The 15,313-nt window shown below is 41.9% G+C and overlaps 1 protein-coding gene across 9 annotated transcripts in view; it reads left to right on the forward strand.

Annotated features, from left to right (window-relative positions):
- Positions 1-15,313, forward strand: part of WDR20 (WD repeat domain 20) — a 64,883-nt gene that overhangs the window by 6,333 nt on the left and 43,237 nt on the right. Inside the window, exon 2 of one of the 9 annotated variants that reach the window (XR_004620315.1) lies at positions 6,575-6,705. The exons of 7 other annotated variants lie outside the window; for them this stretch is intronic. The gene's annotated coding sequence lies outside the window, so the exon portion shown is untranslated. Of the gene's footprint in view, positions 1-6,574; positions 6,706-15,313 lie in introns of those variants that run through there. One more of the 9 variants, XM_034642722.1, reaches the window with a different exon arrangement.

The following is a 15,313-nucleotide window of genomic DNA, read 5'->3' on the forward strand; positions in this document are numbered from 1 at the left end:
ATCTATGTTTATTATCGTTGAGTTAATTTAGTGACTTCATTTATTTAAGTACTTACTGTGCTTTGGTAGAAAACTTGAACAAGAATCAAAACATTGTGGATTTTATCACTGACTAGTTTGGCTATATGCCTAAAGAACCTTGTTTTAAAAATAAATGTGAAGATTTTTGTAGTCTGGTGTTTCATGTCTTAGAGAACAATTTTATTTATATTTCAGTGAGGTTAGTTTGTGCAGAAATAGGAAATGTCCTGTTTGGTTATTTAGGAGTAAACATCAAAAACAGAAATAACTTTAATTGGTAGACATTCTTAATCTTCATTTTCAGGACATTTTAAATTATCTGGGAATATCAGTGATAAGTTACCTTATTCTCTGAACATTTGGCATCTATTATTTATAATAGAGTACAAGGTATGTCTTGTTTTAAAAAAAAATAATCCTCTGGGCCGCCTGGGTGGCTCAGTCAGTTAAGCGTCTGCCTTCGGCTCAGGCCCTGATCTCAGGGTCCTGAGATTGAGCCCCAAGTCATGCTTCCTGCTCAATGGGGGGCCTACTTCTTCTGCCCCTCCTAGCGCGCTCTCTCTCTCAAATAAATAGAACTAAAAAAAATAATCCTCATTCATCAAGTGTTTCTTGCAGAGCTATTATTTCAAGGTACTGCTGTCTGTTGTGGATGATGTGAGGGTGAGGTAAGACACTTCTGCCTGTAAGGGGCTTGTATTTTTTTTTTTTAAAGATTTTATTTATTTATTTGACAGAGATAGAGACAGCCAGCGAGAGAGGGAACACAAGCAGGGGGAGTGGGAGAGGAAGAAGCAGGCTCATAGCGGAGGAGCCCGATGTGGGGCTCGATCCCATAACGCCAGGATCACGCCCTGAGCCGAAGGCAGACGCTTAACTGCTGTGCCACCCAGGCGCCCCAAGGGGCTTGTATTTTTGTACTGATAATTGTACTATAAAGTAGAAGGCGTGTGCTGTGCACACGGTGTGAGCAAGGCAAGTTCAGGTGAAGTTAAGGAGTAAAGGTGAAGTGGGGAAGTATTTCTCTGCCTAGAAGGAGAAGAATATTGGGTTGGGTTTCACACAGATGATTTACCCCAAAATGTTGTGTACAGATCAAATTTTTGTAAATTTTAAAACATATATTTATATTTCTAATTTCAGAAATGCTTTATCTTCGTTTCTGATTGAGGTTGAGTTGGCAATTGCTCTTACCTTGTAGCATTTTTCTCAACTTCACAACTTCTCTGCCAGTTGGTAATTTGTAAATTGAGTCATGTTTTGCATTCTCAATTCTGTTTTGTAATATGGATTCTTTAAAAATAGCATATATTGTACTAAAAACATGCCAAATCAATCTTTGCTACACTTTTATCTTGTTTTGTAGCAGTAGGAAAATGTAGACTTTATAAGAAAGAAGCAAAAATCACTCATGAGGAAGGAATTTATAGGGTTTTTATATTTAAAAGCAAGAATAGGAATACTTTAGCATATTCTCAAGTAACCACATTATAGATGATCTCTGTGGCTTGGATCTGTCCTTCCTTTGGTTGGTTCACATCCAGCCTCGCTGCTGTACCGCACTCTTTCTCCTGGTGCAGCACAACTGGTGCATGGGCTCATTCTCTTTACTTACTTTGATCTTCGTTTCAGAGGCTCTGTCTGTCTGTCTCATTTAATAAATATTTGAGTGGTTTTGTGTGAAAAGCAGTATACTAGACTATGGGAAATCAAAGAAGTATGAGACATGATCTCTGACCTTGAGAGGATTATCATTCAACAAAGGAGAATAAGATATTCACACACTCATTCATTCTCAGATTTACTGAGTGGTTGGTTTGTGTTGTTGAGACAATCTCTGCCATCAAGGAGTTCACAGTCCAGTGGGATAATAAATGACTTATTCAGCTAACATTTATTGGACCTGTAGACCCAAAGACAAATAAAACATAGTCCCTGGCCTGAAGTGCCTGTAATCTAATGATGAGATGGACAAGTAAGTAGTCGTAGACGTGCAGATGGTGTCTGTTATTTTAGACAATATTCACTTATTAGTGCTTCTTAATCTGAATAGTTTAGGGGATGTATCAACCTAGATGGGAAAAAACTCTTAGCTGAATTTCAATGTGTCCTTCCAATTATGGATCTAGGCAACAAATCACAGTAGTAACAGACTTGTGACTTCATCACCAGTGAAAATCACAGGTGTTTGCATATCATACTATGGTTGTTGCGGGTATATCAGGTGTCAGACTCATCACTACTTCAGAATTACAGTAGTTAATGGATCTGCACTAGAGCTCGTTATTCAGGTGGAAATAAACTTTTAAAGACCTAAATTTGTTTAATAACTATTTTAATAATTGATCTTTGTAATCTTTTGTATTTAAAAACATTGTTGTGAGAAGGAGGCCATGGGACAGGAAGTTTAAGCACCCTGATTTTGCTAAGTCTTGGCTTACCTTTCCTCTCATGTTGTGTGTGATTGAATGTAAGAGTGACAGGTCTGTCCTGTTAAGTGACACTTCTAGCTCCATGAAGAAGACCTCTTGTGCCTGCTTTTTATTCAGCAGCTCATTATCTAGAATTCTGAGTTCGATATGTCTTGTGTTGCTTTTCTTTTTCTTCTGGATCATTCCTTTGTTCTTGCTGCCCTAACTAGAGGGAGAAATTCAAGAAGTACTTACAAGATTGACTCTTGTAAGAATGTTTCACTGGTTCAGATCATAGATGATTATAGTACAGTGTTACAGTGTGATGTTTGTCTCAGTTGCAGTGGAAACTTAGGTTTTAACAGGGTGACATTTGAACGGAATTCTGATGGGTGGTTGGGCTGAAGGGGGAAGGGATTCTAAACCAAGACAACTAGCAACCTGAGGCCTTAGGATGTGGCATGACTCCTCTAAGAGTCACTGTGAGAGTAGAAGCTTTAGCAAGGTTTGATTAGAGGGCAAGATTGTCTTCTTTGGTAGTGAACTTCCAAGTGTTGGCAGTAGGGGTGCTTGGGTGGCTCAGTTGGTAGGCATCTGCATTTGGCTCGTGTTGTGATCCCAGAATCCTGAGACTGAGCCCCGTGTCGGGCTCCCTGCTTGGTGGGGAGTCTGCTTCTCCTTCTCCCTCTGCCCCTCCCCCTGCTTGTGCGCTCTCACGCTCTCTCTCTCTCTCAAATAAACCAATAAAATCTTAAAAAAGAAATGTTGGCTATATCCTAGCTTCCAGAACTCTTAGTGTGGTTTAAAATTTTTTTTTTAAATGTATTTCTTTCTTTTGGTACTACTTCTGAGGTAATGCACTACGTTAGAATGTTGTCGTCCTGCTGGACTCCTCCTAGCGTATTGTCCTCTTTCAGAACTCTGGTCATCAGATTGTATCAGCACCATCCCTGTCGGACCCTCATCGCTTCCCTTCATTTCTCAATGATTTTGGCTCCTGCTACACTGCCACTCTCTCCAGGGTACTCCTGTCTTAAATGCTGTGATTAGTCCTTATAACTTCTTTGCACTCACTCTCAGTTCTACCCCTAGCTCGATTGAATCCTACAGCAAAAGAGAAGAAGAAACCTTATTGGGCCCTCACCCATTGGTACCCATCTTTTGCCTCTGGCAGCTACTGCCCCAATCTCTCAGCTGCTGCTGCTTTTTTTTTTTTTTTAAGATTTTATTTATTTATTTGACAGAGAGAGACAGCCAGCAAGAGAGGGAACACAAGCAGGGGGAGTGGGAGAGGAAGAAGCAGGCTCCCAGCAGAGCATGACCCTGATGTGGGGCTCGATCCCAGGACCCTGGGATCATGCCCTGAGCCGAAGGCAGATGCTTAACGACTGAGCTACCCAGGCACCCCCCTCTCAGCTGCTTCTTAGAGCAAAGCTCCTCTAGATGTCTAAGTTGTCTGGACCCTCAAAGTAGGGCACACAGACTAGTGACATCAGTGTCGCCCCCTGGGAACTTGTGGGAAGTATAGAATTAGGCCTCATTTCAGGCTTACTGAATCAAAATCTGCATTCTATGAGGGTCTCCAGGTGGCTCGGGTGCTCACTGCGGCTGGAGAGGCTTTGGCCTTTACTGGCTTTCTTTAGTTCTTTCGCTGCCTCTTCAGACTTATTCCAGCAAAATTCTACCTTCCTGCCATCTATTTTTAGATGTATAATTTAGTATAATTCAATGATTTTTAGCAAACTTACCAAGTTGCACAACTGTTACCATAATCCAGTTTTAGAACATGAGGGATTGTTTTTAAATTTAATTTTGTGTAAGTTTCAGTTATGCTAGATGAATAAATTCTAGAGATGTGCTGTACACCATAGTGACTGTAGTTAACAACATGGTCCTGCGCACTTCAGAATGGTAAGAGGGTAGATCTCATGTTAAGTGTTCTCATCACAAAAACAAAAATGAAGGGGCATAAGGAAACTTTGGGAGGTGTTAACAGGGTGTGTCTGTTACCTTGGTTATGGTGATGGTATCATGGGTGTTTGCATACGTCCAAACTCATCAGACATACACATTTAATATGTGTAATTCCTTGTAGATCAATTATTCCTCAGTAAATCTATTAGGAAATACATTTAATGTTGTGTTTTGATTATATAAAACATTTATGTGGTTCCAACATCAGAATCATAAAACAAGGTTCTGTTCGGAGAGGTTTAGCTTCCATTTCTGTCCTCCCTGCAAAGTTCCTTCCTCTCCTTATAATCATTTTATTTGTTTTTGACTCATCCTTCTGTTGCTGTAGGAATAAGATGACATTTGAGCAGAGAAGTTGAGTGAGCATTACTACATGTGATATTTTGCATCTTGTTTTTTTCTGCTATATGATATATATTGGTGATCTTACCATGTTAGTAAATAGAGAGCTGCTTCACTCTTTCTTATAATTGCTTTATACTTCATGCTGTGGATACGTATCACATTTATTTAACCAGATGATTCTTGATTGTTAGTCTCTTTTTATTACAAATAATGCTGCAGTAGACAGCTTCGCATGTATATTATTTTGCACGGAGGCAGGTATATTTACAGGATGTATTGCCAGAAGAGGTTACTGCTGGGTCAGAGGGTTAATGCATATATATATATATGTATTTTTTTTAAGATTTTTAAAATTTATTTGTCAAATGGTGAGAGAGAGTGCACGCACACGCAAGCAGGGGGAGCAGCAGGCAGAGGGAGAAGCAGGCTCCCCGCTGAGCAAGGAGCACAGTGCAGAGACTCGATTCCAGGACCCTGGGATCATGACCTGAGCCGAGGGCAGACACTTAACCGACTGAGTCAGCCAGGTGTCCCTGCATATATATTTTTGATAGATATCATCAACTTGCCCTCCATAGGGAGGGGTTGTACTATTCTGTACTCACACATGAGAGTGCGGGTTTCACCACAGCCTCACCAACAGGGCGTGTTGTCAAACTTGCATTTGATCTGATAGGTGAGAAATTAGTGTTATTTTTGTTTGTTTTCCCCTTGTGATGAGAGCGGTTGAGCATCTTTCTATATATAAGAGTGGAATGTATTTCTTTTTTCTATGAACTGTTTCATATCCCTTGCCCATTTTTTGTGTTGGGTTGTTGGATATCTTTGATTTTTTGATTTATTTATTTTTTTAAAGGTTTTATTTATTTATTTGACAGAGATAGAGACAGCCAGTGAGAGAGGGAACACAAGCAGGGGGAGTGGGAGAGGAAGAAGCAGGCTCATAGCGGAGGAGCCTGTTGTGGGGCTCGATCCCATAACGCCGGGATCACGCCCTGAGCCGAAGGCAGACGCTTAACCGCTGTGCCACCCAGGCGCCCCTCTTTGATTTTTTTAAAAAGGAACTCTTTATGTATTGGGGAGATTAGCCCTTTGTGGTATGAATTACAGATTTTTTTTTCTTTCATTTGTCATTTGTCTTGTAACTTTGCTTAGGGGTGTGTGTGTGCTTGCCTTGGATAATTTTCATATTTTTTGTAGTTAAATTTATAAATTTGTAAATTTTTATGAATAAATTAGAGACGTGATTTTACCATTGAGGTGTTAACTAGTTGTCATTCTCCGAGATTTAAAGAAGAGGGAAAAGATTTACATTTTAATATTTGAAAATTAGGTTTAACAAAGACTTTTCTAGAAGCAAGAGATGAACGTTGAAATGTGCTATAAAAGGAACTGGTGGATGACGATTCACTAGTAGTTTTTACAATTTGGTGTACTTCAAATCTATTACAACGTTAGGGATGTTTGGGTTTGCAAGTAACAGGAAACCCAACTCAGGCTAGTTAAAACTTTAAAGGGGATGCATTGGCATATGTCTTTGAATATTCCAGAGGTAAAGTGGGCTTCAGGCATAGTGTGATTGGGGTGCCAGCTCAGTTTTGCTGAGATTTGCTTGGTTCTATTTTCCACTGAATGTCAGCCTGGCCTAAGTGGCAATATGGTGGAGGAGGTCTAGGTTTCACATTTCTGTAACACATGGCCCAGAATAAGAGCCAGTATCCAGGGTGAGAGTGAACAGCACTTTTAGACTTTTCTCAGAAGAATAAGAAAGATTGTTTCGTTGAAGCCCCCAGCAAATCTCTTTCTTTCACCTGTTGCCCCAGATTGGATTACCAGCCCATTCCTGTCGCCTTTAGCAAGGAGAAATACGAAATAAGTACTGATTGACCTTTAGCAAGGACGTTGGATCATCTAAATACCCTGATTGCCTTGGAGCCGACTCTGGAGCTGCAGTGTGAGTAGATAGCAGACAAAATAGAGCTATACCAAGAGATGCAAACCCAGAAGTAACAGTTTTTCCTTGAGCTCATGGTATGATACATCAATAAAACAGGGATGATAATACCCTGTAGTTGGACCACTTGGGCTGCGCTGTGCTCCTGCATGGTTTAGAGACCTCTCCTTCCTTTGATCTTGCTGTTTGATGACTATGAATGTCCTCCCACTTTTTCACACACTTCGGAATTTTTTGTTTGGATCTCTCTGTCTCCTCCACTAGACAGAAACCATCTTATTCATCCATATCCATCACAGTGCCTGTACATAATTGGCACATTGTGTCAATTTTAAATGAATGAATTTATTGAGATTATAGTCCTCTAAGGATTTACTTGAGTAAATTAGATGATCTTTCAGAATCCCTGTTACAAGCCAAATATGGTCACTGTTAGTTACCAAAGCTCACAGAGGCAGGGGTGCCAACTCCTTTTGCTTTTGTTGAGAGACTCTTAGAAATTAGTCACAGCCTCGAATCTTATGCTGTTCTTCTGGGCTAACCCAGAAGGAGGCTGTGGCTAGTGTCTTCATCATCTTGGTTTGGAAGCTATATCTTCCTTGTTCTGTGTCCTGACAAAATTGCTCACACTGTCCCTTCCAGTCCCTGTTGCTTCTTCCTGCTTAATTATAGGAACTGCACAACTCCCAACTTTACAGAATCCTCTGGATTTTGGAATAGATGTGCATGTAGCTAGCAAGACTGAGGACAGTATTAATTCAGCTAATTAAAAAATGATGGGTATAATGGGGCGCCTGGATGGCGCAGTCGTTAAGCGTCTGCCTTCAGCTCGGCGTGATCCCGGCGTTATGGGATCGAGCCCCACATCAGGCTCCTCCGCTATGAGCCTGCTTTTTCCTCTCCCACTCCCCCTGCTTGTGTTCTCTCTCTTGTTGGCTGTCTCTATCTCTTCAAAAAAAAAAAAAAAAAGATGGGTATTATGCTCAGGGCTTGTTTTGACAGGGCAGCAGTTTGCATTTCCCTGATTGCTCAGAAAGTGGGGTGCAGGTAGAGCTGGAAAGGCAGAGTCCCAAGTGCAGCACTGACTAGGTGTAGGTCTGTTGGCCGCTCCTCCTGGGGTTCCTTTGGAGCTTCTGCCCTTTCAGACTCATCCACTTTTCTCTCTTCCTTATGGCCTTATACTGACTTATGGCCACGTCTGCTCCTTGAAGACTTCGGTACCTGCCTCACAGCCTTCCTTTCCACTCCAGTTCTTCTGTCATCTTGGGTGGTTTTATGTCCACCACAGGACCCTTGAGGCACCTGGGTTCTTTGGTATTTTGGCTTTCATGTCCACCCCCAGCGACCTCCTCCAGTCCACCCCTGGCACTGACTCCCAGAGTGACGCTCTGGGTCTTAGCAGCAGTTGAATGGGCTTCAGCTCCAAAATGACTAATTCAGATAGAAACATTTGTCCTTCGGCTGCAATGTAACCTTGGCTCCCACCCTTCTTGTTTCTCCAGGATACTGGTTACTCAACTTCCTGCTGCCAAATCTGCAGATGCCATGCAGCCTGTAGCTTCCTTGCCCTCTCTTCAGCAGCATTGACACAGCTGATCATTGTCTCTTCTTTGAAACACTCCTGGCTGTGACACTTTAATCTTGACTTTCTGCCTTTCTGGCCCACCCTTCTCTGGCCATTCAGTATTTGCTCATCTTTTTGAGGTCCTTCTCCCCCACCTCATCTGGGACTGGGCTCTGTTCCCTTTTCCTTTTTCACTTCTCTTGTAAGTCTCTCTGTTTTCTAAAATTGTTTGTTTATGCCTTTTCTCCCCCCTAAGGGGAGAGAAGTATTTATTGCAGTAAATTAATCCAGTGTGTATTCCCTTGAAAGCATGAATCCAGTTGTGAGGTCAGGTGAAACATACAGTGCATGTGCTCTGGAAAGCTCTGTCAGCCCCAGATCTTTCTTCTTGACAGTGACTATTGCCAGCACCTTCTCCTGCTCCTGTTGCCTTTTGCTCTCTGGACCGTCTGTGTGCAGTGGTGGTTATGGACATCACTGGGCTGGATCTGGGCTCCCCTTCTCTGCTGAGCTGTGGTTGAACAGACTTGCAAGAGTTAGTTAAAATGTTGTTTCAAAAAATCAGCTACTGTTGGTTTTCTGTTTGTTGATATCTGTTGTAATCTTTATTTCCTTTCTGGTTTTGTTTTGGTTTTTTGGGGGTTTTTTTTGTTGTTGTTGTTTTTTTTTAAGGTTTGCTCTTTTCCTAGCTTTCTGAATTGACAACACAGGTTTTCAGCCCTTCTCCTCCTCCTCCTCCTCCTTTTTTTAAAAGATATTTATTTATTTACTTATTTATTTGACACAGAGAGAGAGCACAAGCAGGAGCAACAGCAGAGGGAGAAGCAGACCCCCTGCTGACCAGGGAGCCTGATTTGGGGCTCAATCCCAGGACCCTGGAATCATGACCTGAGCTGAAGGCAGACGCTTAACCAGCTGAGCCACCCAGGCACCCCTCTTCTTTTTTTTAATGATGTATTCAAAGCTGTAGAATTTCTTCTAAGGATTACTTTACCAGTCTTCTATATGTTAGATAAATATTTCATTATTTCCACTTTTATTCTCCCTTTACACTTGAGTTTCTAAGAAGGTATTTTTTTAGTTTCTATTCATGGTGTTTAATTTTGTTAGTGATCAACTTATTTTCATTGTGTGATCAGAGAATATGTTTTTTGTTATTAGCTATTTGAAATGTGATGAGGCCTTTCTTTGTGATCCGGTTAACATTTTCCATGTTTGTTTATTTATTTTTTTTTAAAAGATTCTGTTCACTTATTTGAGAGAGAGAGAGAGTACAAGCAGAAGGAGCGACAGAGGGAGAGGGAGAAGCAGGCTCCGCACTGAGCAGGGAACCCATTGCGGGGTTTGATCCCAGAACCCTGAGATCATGACCTGAGCCAAAGGCAGATGCTTAACCAGTTGAACCACCCAGGCACTCTGTTCCATGTTTTTGTTTTTTTTAAAGATTTTATTTGTCAGGAAGAGCACAAGCCGGGGGAGCGGCCGGCAGATGGAAAGGGAGAAGCAGGCTCCTCACTGAGCAAGGAGTCCTATGTGGGACTGGATCCCAGGACCCTGAGATTGTGATCTGAGCCGAAGGCAGATGCTTAACTGACTGAGCCACCCAGGCGTCCCCCTGTTCCATGTTTTTAAAAGAATATATTCTCGGGGCGCCTGGATGGCTCAGTCGGTTAAGCGTCTGACTCTTGGTTTCGGCTCAGGTCGTGATCTCGGGGTCGTGAGATTGAGCCACATCGGACTCCATGCTCAATGGGAGTCTGCTTGAAGATTCTCTCCTCCTGCCCCTCCTCCGAATCCTACACATGTGTGCGCATGTGCTCTCATTCTCTCTCTCTAAAAAAAATAAATCTTCAAAAATAATTTTTTTTTTTTAAAGATTTTATTGATTTATTTGACAGAGATAGAGACAGTCAGTGAGAGAGGGAACACAAGCAGGGGGAGTGGGAGAGGAAGAAGCAGGCTCTCAGCAGAGGAGCCTGACGTGGGGCTCGATCTCGGAACGCCGGGATCACGCCCTGAGCCGAAGGCAGACGCTTAACCGCTGTGCCACCCAGGCGCCCCCAAAAATAATTTTTTTAAAAAAAGAATGTATGTTTTCTGTGAGGCTCAAGATGACATATCTGTGTGCGTGTTGTTCAAGTTTTTAATGCTGTTCACATTGTCTGTCTCTACCGTATTTTCGATTGCCTTATTTATCAGTTTCTGAAGGTGTGGTAAGTATCTCACAGTCATTCTGGACTTGGCAATTTCTCTGTCATTTTTTGCTTTATATTAAATTCAGAATTGTGAATCTTTGTAGATTGTTCTTTGTGTTGGTATGTTTTCTTGATCACATCTAATTGGAAATCAATTTATTTTTGCTAGTATTTGCATGGAATATCTTTCTATTCCTTATTTTCAACTTATTTATGTAGTTTTTGTTTTTGATGTGTCTTTTTGGTCCTTTTAGATGATTTCTGTTTCATTGCTGTCCATGACATTTTCTTCTCTGCCTCCCTTTCTCCCCCATCTACTTACCCTCTGTCAAGGGATCTTGGTTGGTTTGGGTTTTTTTTTAGTGATCTCTACGTCCAACTTGGGGCTCGAACTCATGACCCCAGAGATCAAGAGTCCCATTCTCTTCTGGCTGAGCCAGTGGGGTGCCCTGGGAATCCCGGTTGATTTTATCTCCGAAGTAGATCTTCACTGCCCTCACGGTCCCCCTGGCAGCAGGAAGGTCTCTTGCTGGCCCCTGCTGGCCCCGTGCTCCCCTCTAACTTATTCTCTATATAGTAGCCAGCATGATCTTTAAAAAGTGAATCTGTTGGTCACTGCAGCCTCAAATCTTTCAGAGGTTTGAGTTGCTTTCAACATGGAGAACAAAATGGCTGACATGGCTTACCACCAGGCCCTGTACGAGCTGGTCCCTGCTCACCTTCTATCCCCTCTGCCGCACTGCCTTCCTTTGCACTCCTCTGACCAGACTTTTGTACCTTTCCTGCCGCAGAGTCTCACTGCTGGTTCCCTTGCGTGGAAGGTCCTTCCACTCCTTGCCCTTCACCTGTTTAATTCCTACTCCACATCTTCGCTTCATTTTTTGTCCGAGCCTCTTATCCTGACCCCTGGACTAGGTCAGGTCTCCTCTTATCCTCTACCAGATCATCTCTCTAGCACATGTCACAGTAAAAATAATTTGAATTTGAAATTTAGTGTCCCTCCTCGCCCCACCACCTAAACTAGATTGCTGGCTCAGGAGGGCTGATTTCATCCAGTTCATTGCTGAGCTCCCTGTGTCTGGCTCCTGTTTTCGGTGCGTTACAGGCACTCTGTGAATATGCGAATGAATGGATAATGTGTAAATGGCTTGTTGTTTGTTTATTGATGGTGGGAAGATTAGTATGGTAAGCATGTCATCTTGTAAGCGGTTGGTGTTTTTAAATCAATCAATTACTGATCTTCTCATCTATGTTTTGTGAGAGAATGCTTTTAAAGAGCAACAAGCTGTTGTGTACCCCATCCCTCCCTGACTTACTCCTCTTTCCGTCTTCTCCCACACTGTCTCCCACACGTAACTTACCCTAGCGCTGGCAACCAGTGGAGCCATGGTAGAAAATGAAATCTGTTCAGTCTTAAAAGTTTTCTTAGGGGCACCTGGGTGGCGCAGTCGGTTAAGTGGCTGGCTCTTAATTTCGGCTCCGGTTGTGATCTCAGGGTTGTGAGATCGAGCCGCAGGACAAGTCCCAGGTCGTCTGTCATCACCCATCGGGCTCCGTGCTCAGTGGGGATCTGCTCCAGCATTCTCTTCTGCCTCTCCCTGGCTCCTGATTGTGTGTATGCACTCGCTCTCTCTGAAACGGATAAATCTTTAAGAAAAGAAAAAGGTTTTCTTAGAGGAGCACCTGGGCTGGCTTGTTCAGTAGAGCATATGACTCTTGATCTCGGGGTTGTCTTCAAGCCCCAGGTTGGGTGTAGAGGTTACTTTCAGAGGAGGGTTGCACACCTGGCTGACTCAGTCGGAGGAGCATGAGACTCTTGATCTTGAGGTCGTGAGTTCAAACCCCATGTTGACTGTAGAGATTACTTAAATAAAATTTTTAAAAATACATTAAAAAATAATAAAACTTTTATTGCTAATAAGTTTGCCACGTAGGAATATGTCTCATTGGTGGCATTGAAAAGGAAACTTTTTTCCCTCTGCAGTTCAAAGTAGGGTATGTTTATGGTAGAATATTTGGAAAATTCAGAGAAGAAAAAAATCTCATATCTGGCTGCTTAACATTTTGTTTTTTCGGCCAGTCCTTTTTGGTGCTCTGTTACATATTTTAAGCTTAATTTAGGTCCCTGCAGTGTAGATGCTCATTAGGTATTTAGAGAATGAGCCCAGGTATGGTTTCTTTTTCAGCTTTAAAATCTCCTGTAGCTTCCTAATTTGGAATGCAGTTAAGCATTGCTTTTTATTGATGGTGTTTATAACCTATTTTACAGTATTTGAGCTTTGTATGAAGGTGTGACTTTTTTTTTAAATGAACCTATGAGGTCATTGTAGAAAGTTGGTTGGGCTAAATTGGAGTCACCTGTGACTTCTTTCATTTTCTCAGTGTACCCTCAGTATAGGCTTTTGGCTCTGCCTTAAACTATATCCAGAATCTTATCACTTCCCACCTCCACCATTACCCCCTCAGTGTAAGGAAGCATCACTCCTCACTTGGATTATTGCTAGGTTGGTTTCCAAATGGGCTCCCTGCTTCTACCCTTGCCTCTTATAGTCTCTTCTGATGGCACCCAGAATGACGTTTAAAAACAATATAGGTCAGATCATATTTTTCCAGGGCTGAAAAGTTTCTTATGCTTTTTCATGTCACTTAGAACAAGATCTAAATTCATTATTAGGATATGGTGCCTTACCTCTCCCAACCCCCTCAGTGTGATTTGCTACCACACCCTCCCTTACTCCCTCCATTCTATTCCTTGAAGAAGAGCCTAGCAACCCTCAGGACCCTCACTTGTACTTTCCTTTGACTAGAATCCTTTCCCTGGCCAGCCACAGGGCTGACTTCCTCACTTCACATCTCTGCCCAGGTACGATCCTGTCAAAGAAGCTGTTTACCTACCCAGAAATACACTCTAGTCACCCTTCTACCCTCAGTCTACAACTTCCTTTCCTGACTGATCGTTCTTCCCAGTCCTTACCACTCTCTGATACTCATTCGTTTACTTGTTTACGGACCGTATGCCTTCTAAAACCAAAAGAGGAGGGATTCATTGTCATCATTGCTGAAACCCCAATGCCTAAAACAGTGCTTGCAAGGCACACATAGTAGAACTCAGTACATTTTGACTGGTAGATAGTGAAAGAAATTTGTTATCTCAAGTAACTCAGTTTGAAAATCTTTATTTAGGGCATGATCCCGGGGTCCTGGGATCGAGCCCTGCAATGGGCTCCCTGCTCTGCTGGGAGCCTGCTTCTTCCTCTCCCACTCCCCCTGCTTGTGTTCCCTCTCTCGCTGGCTATTTCTCTGTCAAATAAATAAATAAAATCTTAAAAAAAAAAAAAAAGACGCTTAACCGCTGTACCACCCAGGCGCCCCGAAAAAGAAAATCTTTATTTAGGATGCAGGTGTTATGACTTCTCATAGGCATATTTATTATTATTATTTATTATTAATTTTTTTTTAAAGTAGGCTCCATGCCCAACATGGGGCTTGAACTCACGACCCTGAGATCAAGAGTCACATATTCTACCCACTGAGCCAGCCAGGTGCCCCAGGCATATTTTATTTTTAAAATAGGTAATACACTCAAATGGTTCAAAATTCAAAGGGCCTGCAGTGAAAAGTCTTTCATAGCCTGTCCCCTAGCCACCCTCTTCCCCTTCTCGCAAGTAACCGGTGTGAAGTTCTTGCGGATATTTCCAGAGGTGGCCTGTGGTTCTGTATAAAGAATCAGAGGGGGCACCTGGGTGGCACAGCGGTTAAGCGTCCGCCTTCGGCTCAGGGCGTGATCCCGGAGTTATGGGATCGAGCCCACATCAGGCTCCTCTGCTATGAGCCTGCTTCTTCCTCTCCCACTCCCCCTGCTTGTGTTCCCTCTCTCGCTGGCTGTCTCTATCTCTGTCAAATAAATAAATAAAATCTTAAAAAAAAAAAAAAAGAATCAGAGATATGTTCCTCCCTCCTTTAAAAAGAATGCAAATTTTAGCATCTGCACAGTTTTGCACCTTGTTTTGTTTTGAAGATTCTTTGTCAGTGTGTAAAGAGCTTCTTTATTTTGTTAATAGCTGCTCGATGCCCCATTGTGAGAACGTACAATACGTCCCCCTTTGATGGACCTTGAAGTTATTTCCAGTCTTTAGCTGTTACAACCTATGCTGCAGTAAATGACCTTGTACATAATATCATTTTGCCATGTTGCCAGTATATCTGAGGAGTAAATTCCTGAGTGGAATTGCTGGGTCAAAGGACATGTGCATTTGTAATCTTGGTAGACATAGTCACATTGCTTTCCATAGGTTGTACCGATTAATACTTCTGGCACAACATACTATTGTTTGATCTTTGCCAGTTTGACAGATGAGAAAGTGTAACACTGTAGTTTTGCGTTTCTTATACTGTGAATTAAGTTTCATTTCATATATTTGAAACATTTGTATTTTTTTCTGCATATCTAACTTGTATCTTTTTTAATTGAAGTATAGTTTGCATATAATGCTAGAATAGTTTCAGGTGTATGCATTTTCTTTTCTGTGAGTTGTCCATGACCTGTATCCTCTTTTTTTTAATCTGTTTTTCAATTAGGAATTTGGTCCTTTTATGTAAATTAGCCCTTCATCTGTGATTGGAGTGGCAGCATTTGGTTCTGTTTGTCAGTTGTGTTCTGATTTTGCTCATGGTGGTTTTTCTTATTAGGTGGAATTATTTTTGTTTTCATAGACAAATGTATTAGTCTGTTCTCCTATGGCTATGGGTTTGGGTCACAGTTAACCCTCCTAATTTTATTTTTAAAGATCCTCATGGTTTGCTCTTGTACTTCTGAGATTTCATTGTTTACATTTGATGTCTCTTTTTT

Source organism: Ailuropoda melanoleuca, chromosome 14, assembly GCF_002007445.2.
Source record: "Ailuropoda melanoleuca isolate Jingjing chromosome 14, ASM200744v2, whole genome shotgun sequence".
Lineage (NCBI taxonomy): Eukaryota > Metazoa > Chordata > Mammalia > Carnivora > Ursidae > Ailuropoda > Ailuropoda melanoleuca.